The following is a 14,088-nucleotide window of genomic DNA, read 5'->3' as shown; positions in this document are numbered from 1 at the left end:
ATCCTTTATGTTCCTTGATTGAGAAAACAGGAAGCCCCACAGCCAGGGTGAGCTGTGTTTGACGGTCACCCCTGCCCGGGGACAAGCCTGTCCTCGCTGACAGCTTCATGACCGGCATGGAGTTTGCAACAGGAAGGGAAACGACATTGAAGGAGTGTGCCAAATGTTCTCAGCCATGCACAGGAACCATCGAGCGAAGCAAGTGCAACCCAGCGAAACAAAGCTCCACCGAGAACTGGGTTTATGGCATCCTGGAAGAAGCAGGCACCTGGGCCTCACATCACAGCCAAGCATAGAGAGTGACTTTTGCTCATCACTCAATTGAGCAAAAGCATCAGGAACGAGTGAGAGACGGATACAGCAGCCGCAGCAGAACCCTCATCCAAGAGCTTGTGCCAATCAGGCAGCCGCACAGAGTTGCTGAATGTCGGGAAAAGCGCAATTATTCTTTCAGCCAGTATCAATTAAAACCTGCACCCTCTTCTTACATCTGTTTATGTTTGTACGGCTCTGTCATCACTCTCTCTCTCGACAGAAGAAGAATTTGGAGTCTGATCAAATCCGGTCCTCCCATTCCCTCCCCGAACATGCCTGGGATCTCATGTGCTTCATTCTCGAAGCAGGCCTGTTGGTTGCAGAGCGGATCAACAGAAGTCATTTGTAATTTTCTAAAGAAAACAAAAATTAAAACCAGTAATTGGGAATTTAAAATGGATGTTTTCGTTTTTGGGAATTTAAAAGGGATGTTTTCGTTTTTGTTCTATTAGGCAGTTGCTTTTAAATACACCACCTGAAATTGGAATTTAATGCAAATCTAAATATATGAAAGCCTGCACTGGACTCTCTTGCAGAACGAGGAAACACAGAGTTATAAAGACTATAAAAGGAAAATAGCTGACCTTTGAGGACATCTGTTTCAAATGGGATGCCCTGATGTGAAAAGCTAAGCAGCATAATCCCTGGTTAGTGTTTGGATGGAAGACAGCAATACACACACACACACACACAAAAGCACCCCAAATTGGATACCACAAGGGAGGAGTATTGTGGCAAATGAAGAATATTTGTAACAATTGGATGAGAGGAGCGGTCCATCTTCTTTCCTCTGTTTTACTGTCCATCTAATCTGCTGAAAATTCTTGGGGGGAAATTAAATCTTCAAATTACTGATCTTGCTTTGTGCCCTTGTTGCCAGATTGAAATCTGTTGATTTTATATTTGCCCTCTCTCTATGGCTGTCAGCTCTGGGATAGGGAAACGCCTGGAGATCTGGGGATGGAGCAAGGTTTGAGAAGAGACCACAGTGGCGTGTATAAGGCCATAGACCCCACCTTACAAAGAAGCCATTTTCACCAGGGGAATTGAAGAGTGGGCTGCCCTTGAAGGGTGTCTAGAGGATACGTTTAGTATAGAATGTTGTGGCCAAAATGCTGACTGGAGTGCACTATAGAGACCATATCACTCCAGTCTCACTCCACCTACACTGGCTCTCAATTTTGGTTCCAATTCACGGTGTTTATATTGAGCTGTAAAGTCCTATGTGGTTTGGGATCAGCATATATTAAGGACCTCCTGTTCCCCTAAGGCACTGACCACTCTGGTCATCTTCATGGACTCAGCTTCAGATGTCTGTGTCATCTGAGACAAGAGTGGTGGCTGTGGAATCCCCCTTTCCGAAAATTCATACGCCTCTTTCTATCATTTTCTTCCACCAATGAGTAAAGTATTTTATTTATTTATTTAAAATATTTTATGCCACCTTTCCGTCTGATCAGGGTCCCCAAGTTAGCAAACATAAAAACACTAAAATGTTTGGACAATTAAAAACATCATGTACAATTATAAATAATTCAATAAAACCACATAAATATACAATGCCAGAAACGGAGAGGAAGTCAATTAAGGTGGGGGTTTTTTTGAAAGGGGGGGGGGTTATGCAAAATGAAACAAAAAAAGTCTTCACCTGCTGGCAGAAGCCAGATCTATCTCCCTGGGGAGGGAATTTCAAAGTTTTGGTGCCACAGTAGAGAAGATCCTTCCTAGGGTTGGGGGAACTGAAGTAGGGCCTTTGAAGATGACTGGAATTTTCTGTTTAACCTGGCATTAACTCACTGCCTTTCCTTCCTGTATACATGTTTAATTGTTGCTTTTATATGTATGTAAATATACATGTATATTTAAAGCTGGTCTTCATGTTTGTGATTATTCATCACCTTTGGGACTTTGTTGGGTGGAAAGGCTACATACAAATGTTTTAAATACATGCACATAAGCATGTATGCACAGAGACACAGTCACATGCACACACTAAACAAGGGAAACCAGCCTTTACTCAGTAGAGCTCCATTCTGAGCTGTAGGCACCAACCAACCTATAACCAGTCTAGATGGGCCCAAGATAGGCTCAGCTGCAATTCTTGGAAAGTGACATTTAAGGTGTAAATGGGGCAATGTGCAGTGTGAGAGGCAATGTCAGGACACTCTAGGTATTTCCTCACCTCAGTGGATTTTTTTTAATCACAAAGATGTGTGAATCTTAGAGGGCAATGATGTCATTTTAGGATACAAAGCTGGAGCTTGCTTATTGCCTTTAGGAGGATGGCAGCCCCATGGGGTCCTGGATCATACATGGCTGCAGGCAATTTCAGGGTTGCACCTGAGTGCTCTCGAACTGACTGGAAGGGAACCTGGCAGGGGAAACATGTCCACAGATGAGTCACATGGAAACACTGGAAGGGATGTCTCACCTTCCAACCAGAAGCAACATAAACACTCCAGCCCTCCCCGTGACACTTCAACATTTGTTACATGTCAAGCAGCACCTTAAATCCCTTGCTGAAACTTGCAGCTGATGTTTGGAATAAAATTAATTGGACTGTTGCTACTTAACTATTGTTGATGGGACTCAATTAACTGTCTTTATTTTCTTCAGAAGCCTCAGTGTTAAACGACCTGGAGAATTCTCCTCCTCCTCCTCCTGCTGTATCCAAAGTGCAACATCTACATGGGGCTTTTTTGTGTGGAAAAAGTCCAGCAGGAACTCATTTGCATATTAGGCCACACTCCCTGACATCACCATGGTTTTACATGGGGCTTTTTTGTAGAAAAAGCCCAGCAGGAACTCATTTGCATATTAGACCACACTCCCTGATGCCAACCTAGCCAGAACTGCGTTCCTGCTCAAAAAAAGCCCTGCATCTATATTATACCAGGACAGAATAGCCCCCAATCACTGCACAATGATTCCCTTTGAGCTTCCAGGGCTTGGCGGATTGGGAGGGGGGAGGGAGCTTGGCAGCAAACACCAGGCAGATTGTTCCCAAAACAATTACAGACCAAAAAGACTGCCAACGGTTGTAAATCCCAAACCTTGGAAGAGATATTTTGCCATTAGCAATATTCCTTTGGAGCAATTACAGAACATACCCTTGGAAAAGGAATGAAGACAGTCCTTTGTTTTCAAACACAGGTATCGCTTTTAGTTCTGCTTCATAAAATTTTCACACACGCTTTTTTTCCCCCCTCGAAAAAGAAAGAAAGCCCCACGGGAGAGAGTTGGATTCTTCAGGAAGCAAAAATACTTTGGATGATTCAACTGTCGTCCTCCGATTTCTCTTTTCCAAGGTTGCAAGTTTTATGTTTGCTTGATTGAAAGGCGTTAATTTCATTGAATCAGGCAAGAGGTCTAAGGACTTAAGACAGGGGTGACCAAACTTGCTTAACATAGGAGCCACATAGAATAAACGTCAGATGTTTGAGACCAGGAAGGCAGGAAGGCAAATGGAAGGAAGGAGAGGTGGAAAGAAACCAGCTTTAAGTGCATTCTCCAAGCTGCCAGCTGGCTTGCTTGGAGAAGTGATTCAAAGAGACAAATGCCTTCTCCAAGCCAGCCAATGGGATGGTGGAAGCTTCGAGAGCCATACAGTATGTGTGAAAGAGCCACATGTGTAGTGGTTTGGTGCATGGACTTTTATCTGGGAGAGCCAGGTTTGATTCCCTACTCCTCCACTTGCAGCTCTCTCAGCCCCATTCACCTCACAGGGTGTCTGTTGTGGGGGTGGGGTGTAGGTAAAGGAGACTAAGACCACTCTGAGACTCTGAGATTTAGAGTATAGGGCAGGATATAAATCCAATATCATGATCATCATCTTCTTTTTCTTCTTCCTGAGCCACAGTTTAGCAACACCTGGTTTAAGATGTTACTCAGTTTCAGTGCAATGGATCTTCTGCATTCTGCATTCATTCTACTGGAGAAGGCACTTTTCTCTGGTGGAAAAAGTCTTCCCATTATGCCAGAGCTGTCTTGCAGTTTCTGGCATAAATTCTACCCAGTTGGGATAAAGCTTCAGGTGTGTTTTTCCCTGGTTACATCAGTGAAAACTTTGTTAGAATTATGATTGCTAAAATGGATGCTCTTTTGCATCAGTGTAATTGCCAAAATGGATGCCCTTTTACATTATTTACTTCATTTTTACCTCCACTGTTTTCATTGAGGATCCAAAACAGCATACATTGTTCTCTTCTCTTCCATTTTATCCTCTCAATAACCCCGTGAGGTAGGTTAGGATGAGAGTGTGTCACTATCTCATAATCATCTAGCCAGCTTCAAACCCAGTCAAGCACACTAACCTCTATACCAGGGGTGGCCAACGGTAGCTCTCCAGATGTTTTTTGCCTACAACTCCCATCAGCCCCAGCCAGCATGGCTGATGGCTGGGCCTGATGAGAGTTGTAGGCAAAATACATCTGGAGAGCTACCGTTGGCCACCCCTGCTCTATAGCACACTGACTCTCAATAATTTATGTAAGAATGCTATATAAATAGCATAAAATTGTATATATTAACATAGATATGATGGAATAAAACATTTTATTGGTCTTTTTAAAAAGTGTTACAGGACTCTCTCTTGCTCTCCAGAGGCCAGATTGGATTGGAGCCCTCCAGGGGCTGGATGTGGTCCATGGGGTGTATGTTTGACACCCCTGCCATAGAGTTTTCAGCAATTCTTAGAGCTATCCTATGTGACTCCTGAGTTTTCTCTGGAAGTGACACAGGGGTGCCCAGGAGGCTGTTGCTGCCCTGAGCCTCCCACCATTTGCCAGGCACGGGCTGTCAACTCTATCAACAGAACTGCGAAAGACATAACGAAGTTGTGACAAGACACTTTGTACAGGCAGGTGGCACAGCAAAGAGTTAAACTAAAAGCATCTTCCTTCCTGTTACAGTAATCCAAGCAGTTTTTAATGTCTGTTTATTCTGTGTTTGAAATAATGCAAACTATTCCGAATGGCATGAAAGCTATGAAAACACAAGGCTAGAATAACTGGGCAGTATTTTGTGGTTTTTGAGGGTTGGAGTACAGTTTCACAATGGATCAATCCAGAATAATGTTCAATAAAGACATTTCCCTGCTGCAAGGCTGTTTGTTTATTTCCCTTGGCAAAATCAAACTCGGCGGCGGGCCAATGAAAATACCAGTGGTTGAGTGATAGAACCCAAACCATCAAACTGCATACTAACACCACTAGCCTCTGCAGACATTCAGGAGATGTTTTATCTTTTACAATCCAGCACGAGGAAGCCACAATTCATCCAGGCAGTCTCTGCATGTTTTCAAGGAATTCTACACTGGAGCATTAAATCCACAACTGAATCTGTGCCCCCCCCCCCCTTCTCACTGTTTGGTGGTTTCTGTGGGGATTGTTTTCTCTGCCAGTGGCCCACCTTTGTTACAATCTTCCCACCCTTTCCTTGGACACTGATGATTTTCCAGTTGCATTGTGGGTTCCTGGCCTATCTGAAGACACTTGCAGGTGGCTCCAACTTTGCAGACTGGAAGTCTAATTAAAGTGATGCTGATGAAGAAGCCTGACATCCAGACCGGTACAAGTTTTTACAAAAACTTTGCAAGTCGATCCATGGAAATTCCTTGCTATTGAAAAGATCATAGCCTGGCCACTGGCTATTTATGTCAGTTATTTGCATCTTGTGTCCTGAACGGAAAACAGACAACTGAACAAAAAGAACTGACTTTCTTGCATTCCTGTTCAGTGATAGGGATGTGGTTTTCCTTCAGCCTGGGTAACTAGGTGCTAGACTCAGGGCCCATTAGGCAGATCTAGGCAGCTGCCTAGAGTGCAGCCCTGGGAGGGTGCTGGGTTGGGCCCTCCCCCCACCCTCGCTTCTTTGGCAAGGGAAATGGGCAAGTGCAGCGGTGCCTATGCCTCAGAGCATGCGCACTGCCTGGCCACCATTGCTCAGCCCGGCCACCATTGCTTTGGGAAGTCAGATGCCCTGAGGCCAGTCCTGGCTACACTATTTACAAATCTGTGTAACAGCCAATTTCTTCTGTATCACATGGTTCCCCCATAGGCTATGCAGCCTACTCAATGGACCTCTGGTGGTTGACATAAGGGTGAACAATGTAGATGAATATCACAAGGAAAAGTGACCTTCCCTTTCTAGGGAACCTTGACTTGCCCCAGGCTGACTGATCCCAATTGGGAGCTCAAGGTGCTGTCCTCTGAACAAATTCCTAAAAGGGTCGCAGAGAAGTCAGCTCATGATATCTGTTAGGAAACAACAAAGAACAAATAGCAAATTGCCTCTATGAGGTCTTGGGCTGAACCAAAATAGCATATCTTGTTTTGTGTTCACTTCTTATGTTGAGAACATCCTTTTCCCAGCCATTTTTAATAGTACTTTGCACTGTTTGTGGCCTTACTTGCCCTCACTGCCACATTGATTGGCTTTGGCAACCTGTGTGAGTTTTGTTCATGATGTTGCATTGTTATATCAGACATGGATATCACACTGATGTCTATAAATGAAATCAAGGGAATGGCATGAATATTTGTCAAGATTAATATTTTATTGGAAATTAGATTGGGCGCATCAAACAGTCTCGCCATAGCGACTATCGAAACCAGTGAATATCTGGTAAAGCTGTAAATCTGTGTTACACTCCTGGTTTAGGTAATAACAGTGATGGTACTAATGGCATGACCCAGGATTGGGTTGGAAGACTGCCCAGTTGGGGATTCTCTTCCATTAGGCAAAGACCAGGAGCTTGCTTTCTGGATAATTCTGCTGGTACAAAACAAAGGAAGCTGGTATAGAGGAACAGAATGTAGATACATTTATTCCTTATCTGATAAGAACAATTTTATCTGTCCTATCACGTGCTAGGGATTCAAAGTCTAATTGCTTGACACTTCCCCTGACATGGTGCCAGGGCTGGCCCTCCATAGTAGATGGTTTGCCACCATGTGAGACAGCCTGCTGGACTAGATTGACGACTGGTCTGATCTAGAAAGTCTTTTCTTATATCTGAACTAGCATGAAACCAATGCTTCGCTATGGTATTTAACTATCTTTAATCCAATAATAATACTTCTGGGTATAGAAATATTTTGTATGTTTTAGGAAAGGTGTTTTGTTTTTGGAACTGGTTTTGTAATATAATAGCAGTAGGAATAAGGCCCATTGTGAGGGGAAATACAACGGGCTCTAGAAGGAGGCTCTGGGCAACTGCCCCCCACCCTTGCTCTCTTCCCACCCACTCAACCATGTGAAAGCATTCATTCCCCACAACCTTACTGTCTTCTCACTCACCCAAGGCAGCCATTTTCTGTAGGGGAACTGATCTGATTTCAGCTTTCCATCTCCTCCCCCCTCTCTGCAGCCTCTACCTAGGAAAGGTACATTCTTTCTCCACTGTGTGGACCAAAGCAGCTTACATCATTCTCCTCTCCCCCTTTTGATCTGCACAACAACCCTGTGAGGTAAGTTAGACTGAAAGTCTGTGACTGGTATGAGACCACAGTGTAGACCAAAGCAGGAGGGAAGCTAACTCAGTAGGGTATAATGACACAGAGTCCACCTTGCAAAGCAGCCTTTTTCTCCAGGGGAACCTATCTCTGCCATCTGGAGAGCAGTTGTAATTCTGAGTGGTCTCCAGCCCAAACCTGGAGATTGGCAACAATGGTACCCCAGAAGGTGTGGTTGGAGGGTGGAGTCTATGACATTGTACTTGTCTGGGGTCCCACCCCTCTTCAAAGCCCACCCTCTTCATCCTCCCCCCTCAAATCTCCAGGAATTTCCCAATCTGCAGTTGGCAACCCTATCTGCTTCCCATCAGCAGTAACAATGTTCTGGAAGGCAGTTATAATTCTGAGTGATCTTCAGCCCATACCTGGAGATTGGCAACAATGGTTCCCCAGGAGGAATTGGCTGGTTTGGATGGTGGAGTCTATGGCATTGTACTTGTCTGAGGTCCCACCCCTCCTCAAAACCCACCATCTCCAGATTCCACTCCTCAAATATCCAGGAATTTCCCAACCTGGAGTTGGCAGCCCTATCTCCTTCCCAGCCAACCATCAACCAGCCAATCATGGAAGGAATGCACTCCCCAAATTTTGGGTTTCTAGGTCCAGGGGTTTGGGCTGAGTGTTGATGACTCAGAACATCTGTTCAATCGTCTGCAGTCTCTGTTAACTGATTTTCACCTCAGAACAGAAAGCTCCACAGCTGACCAATCAGACAGAGGAGCATGCAAGCAGGCAGCAGCCTGGAGGCATACAACAAAGCTTTACCCCTTTCTGAAAACACATTTTACCTCTTTTCACCCCCTTATGGGAGGGATTTCTAAAAATCCCTTCAGAGTGGGCACTTATGGAAGGAATGCACTCTCCAAATTTTTGGTTTCTAGGACCAGGGGTTTGGCCTGGCATTGATGAGTCAGTCAGGACACTTGTGTGTGTGTGTAGACATACATACATACACACACATACAGAGAGAGAGAGAGAGAGAGAGAGAGAGAGAGAGAGAGAGAGAGAGAGAGAGAGAGAGAGAGAGAGATGTGCTTTAGCTTGGCCCGTTCTGCACTTGGACCTAAAGCTGGGTTTTCTCTGAGTTAGACTGGTGTCTATTTATCTTGCATTTATCTCTGGCTATTACATCATCAATATCCCTTGGGATAACTGTGGGATGAAACTGGGGTGACCTCAATTAAATGTGGAAATGGGAAAAAAGAGAGCTAAGAACAAGGGTGAACTTGAGCATAGAGGAGCATACAAGCAGGCGAGAGCCTGCCAGGCACACCAGCAAATCCCTTCAGAGTGGGCACTTATGGAAGGAATGCACTCTCCAAATTTTTGGTTTCTGTCACTTTAGGTACAGGGTTGAGCCAGGATTAAAGGTGTAGTGTGGAAAGGCCCAAGCTTGTGTGGTTTAACAGTGAAGAGACTCAGCTATTATCTCATAGGGGAACTAATCTATGTATTCTGAAGATCAGTTGTAATTTCAAGAGAAGGCCCGAACTGAAGGTTTGGAAAGGCTAGAAATAGCTGAATCTTATTGCAAAGGGCAGGACTCCCGTGCATTGGGGAGGATCATGTAAAGTAAGAAGAAGACTTGATCACTGCATTTGGTTCCCATGATCTTGCATTTCTTCAGGCCCTCCTTCCCATGTAGCGTTCCTGGAACCAAAAGATGTTGCAAATGTTCCTCAAAGAAAAATGCAAGCAAGCTGTTACCAAAAACTACAGGATGAAAATAGCAGAGGAGTCACATGTCCACATACCCTCCTCCCTCCAGTGAAAACTTGATGCTGTTAAAGATACTGCCTGGATTAACCTTTCTCCAAGAACACGGTGAGATTTTAGGTTTCCAACAAGACACCAGCAGACCTAACCGCTCAGGACACTCTCCTTTGGATCACAGCCCAAGACTTCTAATGTGGTGGCAAAAAGAAACATACTTCAGAGGAGAACAGTGCGTTCTCCTCAAGCCACCCTTGGCACTCAGAGTTTAGCGTGTGCCCAAACCAAACCCTCTCAAGGGTTCTTAAAACCAGTCAATTGCTTCACAAAACAAAATGGATGACGCGTGCATTCTTTTTGATCCACTTCTGAGAAGTGCCAAGAAAGCGTGAGAAATCCAGGGATTAGGCTGAGATTTGCCGCACCTGAACTCAATTCTGGAAGCTGTTTTTGTAAGTGGGCGGGCTGAGCTCCAGAATCTCCCTGCCTCTAAAAACTTGTTGCTGAGGTTCTCTGCCACATGCTGCCCAGGACTCGGAAACAGTGCAGCCTTGATTCTTAATGGTATACTGCAGTGTGCTCTGCTATAGGAGGATCCATTTTGTGCAGTGTGAAAAAGGGGACTGTGCTGTAGGAACTAGGATTACCAATCTCCTGGTAGTGCCTGCAGTTCTTCTGGAATTACAATTAGGGATGCCAGGTCTGTGTTGGAAAATACCTGGAGACTTTGGGGGTGAATCTGGAAGATGGAGGGGTTTGGTGAGGGGAGGGGCCTCAGCATGGTACAATGCCATAGAGTCCACCCTTCAAAGCAGCCATTTTTTCCCAGGGGAAAAACCAAACACTTCACGGAGTAAAACTTCACTTTTACACTCTATTGTGTAAATGTGTTCTGTTTATCACAATTCAAAATATGCACAAATAATATTCATACATACACTTTCCCAAAAGACGCAGCCTTATACAGTATACCCAGAATTCTCACTTCAACTTGGAGAGCCGGAATAAGATGTTTATAATTGCATGAGTTGATCCGTGTTTGTGAAATGCATACTGTGGCTCTGAGAAGCAGCATCAGTGAGAGATAAAGGCTGAGGAAGGACCAAGGACATGAAACTGTGAAGAAGCCTAGGAGTATGGTCTTATCTCCTTTGAAAAGTTACACCTGCATTCACAGTAATACTGGAGGGTTCTGATTCTAATAGTATAAGAGGAATGGACTTGAGGCTATAGCCCATAAACAAATTGTGTGGATCTTTAACAAACCTCTATGAGTTGAATTGAGAACTCTGGGTATACTGTATAAGGAGATCTCTAGGCCCCACCTGGGGGCTGGCAACGCTAATAGGATCTCCAGATTACAAAGATTGGCTCCTCTGAAGAAAATGCCTGCTTTGGAGGGTGGACAGCAGGGGTTCCCCCACTTTTGGGGGCTTTGATTTGCTGTCAACTAAGCTGGCTAGTGGGGAAAACCCCACCCCCAAACAGGGACATCATTGCACAATGTTCCCAACACAATGATGTCACTTCTGGGTGATGTCATTATGTGTGGGGATGCTCTGGTATTTGGGCAAACTCTATGGTTTTGAAGACAAAAAAACCATAGTTTCACCCAGATACCAGAGCATCTCTGTGTTATGTCCTTGGCTGTCCCTGAAATGTCCTCATATCCCTCTCTGGATGGGCAAAGGGGCCAGGCAACCCTAACTCTATGCCACAGTACTCTGCTGAGCTCCCTCCTCTCTCCCAAAAATAACCTCCCAAGGCACTATTCCCCAAATTCCAGGAATTTCCCAAGCTGCAGTTGGCAACTACTGTTATCAATTCTGGACTGAAAAATTCCTGGAGTTTGAATAGGCCTCATAGCCTGCTTTTGGTAGGGGGTGGAGTAGAATGCCATGTCTGTCTTGGGAGATTCTTGGAGATCTGGAAATTAGGCTTCCCAATCCCCAGGTCCCAGCAGGGGATCTCCCAGTTTTACAGGCTCCACCCCACCCCGCCCCCAGCCAGCTGGCCAGTGGTGGGAGGAAGCCCTGCCCCCACAGCCACCATGTACCTCTAGATCACAGGCAGGTTTAGAAACCTGCAAACAGTTCCTGTTTTAAAATGTGTGTGTGTGCCTTTAAATTTGAGCAGGAAGTACTTCATGGGGAAGGGTCAGCAGCAGAGCCTCGTGAGAGGACAGTCCCTCTGTTTGTTTTGCTTTCGTTTCAGAGTAAGTTTGTGAGAGTGTGTGTGAAAGAGAGCAGCCTAGCCCCTGTACTTTTCAGATGTTCTTGTGGAGGAACCACAGCCAGTAAGTGTGTGTGTGTGTGAGAGAGAGTGCATGCACAAGCCCCTGTACTTTTCAGAAGTCTTTGTAGAGCCAACAAGAGTGTGTGTTTCTCCATGATTGTTTTGAATTGTTTTCAGAGTCTTTGTATAGCAACCTGTTTATAGGATGGAGGAAAACTCCACCTCTCTCTCTTTTTATTTGCCTTTCTTAGCCTGAAGAACAGCAGTTCCTATGAGTAAAGCCCCAGTGAGATCACAAAAATGTGAGCTTGCAACCTCTTTGCATTTTGGCTGCTTTTTGTTTGTTTACACTTTCAACTATTGGAGGATGAGGAAATGATTACTATTAAGGTAAACTGCACTGCTGTATTATTATGTATTTATTTTGGGAATAGGAAAGTCTGGCTCTGCCCAAAGTCTCCTGGCTCCACCCCCAAAGTCCCCAGATATTTTCTGAATTAGACTTGGCAACCCAACAGAAATGGACGCTGGGAAGTGTGGGATTTGGGGAGGTGAGGGACCACAGTAGGGCCCAATCTCTAGGGTTGCCTGGTCTGTATTGGAAAATACCTGGAGAATTTGGGGAAGGTGGAGTTTGGGGAGAGGAGCAGCCTCAGCAGAGTACAATGCCACAGAGGCCATTTTCAAAGCAGCCATTTTCTCCAGGGAGGCTGATCAGTTGTAAAAGCTGGAGATCAGTTGTAAAAGCAGAAGATCTCCAGGCCCCACCTGGAGGCTGGCAACCCTAGCCCAATGTTCACTCTTCCAAGCAGCCATCTTTTCTACACGGGAACTGATCTTTGTTGTCTGGAGATCACTTGTAATTGGGGGAAGTCTCCAGACCCTACCTGAGGATGGCAAACCTAGGAGTCTCAGTAGACAGAGCAGAATATCTCTCTGCAAAATGTGAACCTTCTCCACGCACACACCTCTCCCACCATATTGGAAAGCATTTTTTTAGAAAATATCAATGAAAAAGAAAGTGACGTAGAGCCTTTTCCTCAGCCCTGAGTGACAGTCGTGAACCTGCCCTAGCTGAATACAGCTTTTGAACTGTGGCAGCCATTTTCTTTCCCAGCCAGGAACCCTATGCTGTTTACATTCATGTGCCAAACAGAAACCCAGCAACTAAAGCTCCCCCGCCACCCCAATTTGCTTGCATCCCATTGTTACACCTGGTTGAGCAGGTTCACTTGCAGAATTTGCAGCTCTGAAAGGCACTGAAACCCTGCCAGGGGGAAATAAAAGTATTGGCCAATTCCATTCTAGCTACCTCTCATTTTAGAAATCAATGAGACAAGCCTTGACATGGAATCGCAACCCCAGAGGGGTTCTTTGCCTTCCTTGCTTGGGGCGTATCTCTAACAGATCATTTTGTATCGCTCCATATTTCTCCCTGGGCAAACCTGGGAATAGTAGCTTGGGGAGGGAAGCCAGGGATCAATTCTCAGCAGCTACATCCAAGTATAATTCTCAGAAGCCATCGTAGTTAGATTAGTATGAGATCCAAGCTAAGCACTGCCTTTAACACATGATCCAAGCTAAGCACTGCCTTTAACACATGACAAGTCCCCCATGGGAAACAGATTTTTAAGCACTGCAGAGGCCTGACACTGATCAAAACAGCACCAGGAGGCATTATTTGCCCGACTGGGAGAGTGTGGGCTACATGTATACACATGACCCATTGAGAGGGCTGCATACATGTGCAGCTCCCCAATGGGACAAAGAGCATCCTTGAGACTGTTTCATTTTGGAAAAACAGCCTGGAGGACAAGCTTAAACTCCCGCTTCCCTCTGTGCTGGGCTCCCAATCCAAGCATATCTACTACCAATATATTTGAAAGGCAAAGAGTCCATCAGTGGTGTGTGTATGAAGCAGGAGGGTGCTTGACATGAGAAGAAATTAGGGTTGCCAGCTCTGGTGATTTTTTTTGGGGGGGGGGGAGGTAGAGCTTGGGAAGGGTGGGGCTTGATGAGTGGAAGGAGGTATAATTCCAGTGTCCACCCTCCAAAGCAGCTATTTTCTCCAGGGGAACTGATCTCTGTCACCTGGAGACCAGTTTTAATTCCAGGAAATCTCCAGCCACCACCTGGAGACTGGCAGCCCCATGAGGGGAAGTGTAGAAATCCACACTTCCCATCCATAATTTCCCCAAACTAAAGCAGATTTGAAGAAGCCCTCAGCTGACCCGTGAATAACTCAGGTCAGTGGAAACATGACCATGTCCAAAGTAAAACACACTGCAGTTCATGGGGGAACGTGGAGCAA

Source organism: Heteronotia binoei, chromosome 14 (genome assembly GCF_032191835.1).
Source record: "Heteronotia binoei isolate CCM8104 ecotype False Entrance Well chromosome 14, APGP_CSIRO_Hbin_v1, whole genome shotgun sequence".
Classification (NCBI taxonomy): Eukaryota; Metazoa; Chordata; class Lepidosauria; order Squamata; family Gekkonidae; genus Heteronotia; species Heteronotia binoei.
The sequence above is the reverse complement of the archived record's forward strand: the minus strand, read 5'-3'. Positions refer to the sequence as shown.